We start from the raw sequence: 881 nt of genomic DNA, 5'->3' as shown, positions 1-881 counted from the left end.
ATAGAGAGATAAAAGGAGGCTTGAAGCATCCTGGCACTGCCCTCGGCCCCAAGGAAAGACCGGCAGAACCAGCCTTCAGAGCCACCTTTCCGCCTGCCGGGAGAAGGGAGGGCTAGACTTCGCGTCTTACGATCGCCCTCCCACGCAATTTTTCCACCTCGCAGTCAAAGAATTAAACCCAGACTTCCGATCATGGCGCCAAGTACGTCACCTTCTCCCCTCTCCCCCCCAGCAAGATCCCACCCAAGTCGGCTGACCCCGGAGGGGGGTCCCCTCCCCGATCCTGGTAGCCTGAGTCAAACCAAATTGGGATTAAAATAATAATAATAAATGTTTCGATCGGTCCTAGGAAACCGCGGGGCCGCCGGGACCCTCTCCATCCGCGGAGCAGGGGGCCCGGGGGGCGACGACTGTGCCCCGCAGCCCTCCTCGCCCAGGCCCCGCAGGGCCCCTCCGGCTCGCCGCCTTTGTGCGGGAAGGCCTCCCCGGGAGCCCCGGGGACGGCTGCCGAGGAGAGCCCGACCGGGGCGAGCGCACACGCGCCAGCCCCGCGGCCGGCCGAGGCTTTTGTCTGCGCCGCGAGGGGAGGGCAGGCCGCCGCGGCCCGGATCTCGGCCTCTGGGGGGGAAACCGAGGAGCCGCCGCCGCCGCCGCCTCCGCCCACCTCCCACGGTCGCCTTCGCTAAAACAAAAAGACGCGGCCGCGCTCCCGATCGCCCGGAGCGCCGCACCGTCCGCGTGCGGGGGGCAGGCGCGTGCGGGGACACGGCCCCGGGCGGCCCCACCGCGGCCCCTCCCCGCCCGGGCGGCCCCGGCCCCGGACGCCGCGCGAGGGCCCGGCCTGGGAGCTAGATCGGAAGAGCACCCGTCTGACCTCCAGT

The sequence above is a fragment of the Psammomys obesus genome, unplaced genomic scaffold (genome assembly GCF_907164565.1).
Source record: "Psammomys obesus unplaced genomic scaffold, mPsaObe1.curated_primary_1811, whole genome shotgun sequence".
NCBI classification, from domain to species: Eukaryota; Metazoa; Chordata; class Mammalia; order Rodentia; family Muridae; genus Psammomys; species Psammomys obesus.
The sequence above is the reverse complement of the archived record's forward strand: the minus strand, read 5'-3'. Positions refer to the sequence as shown.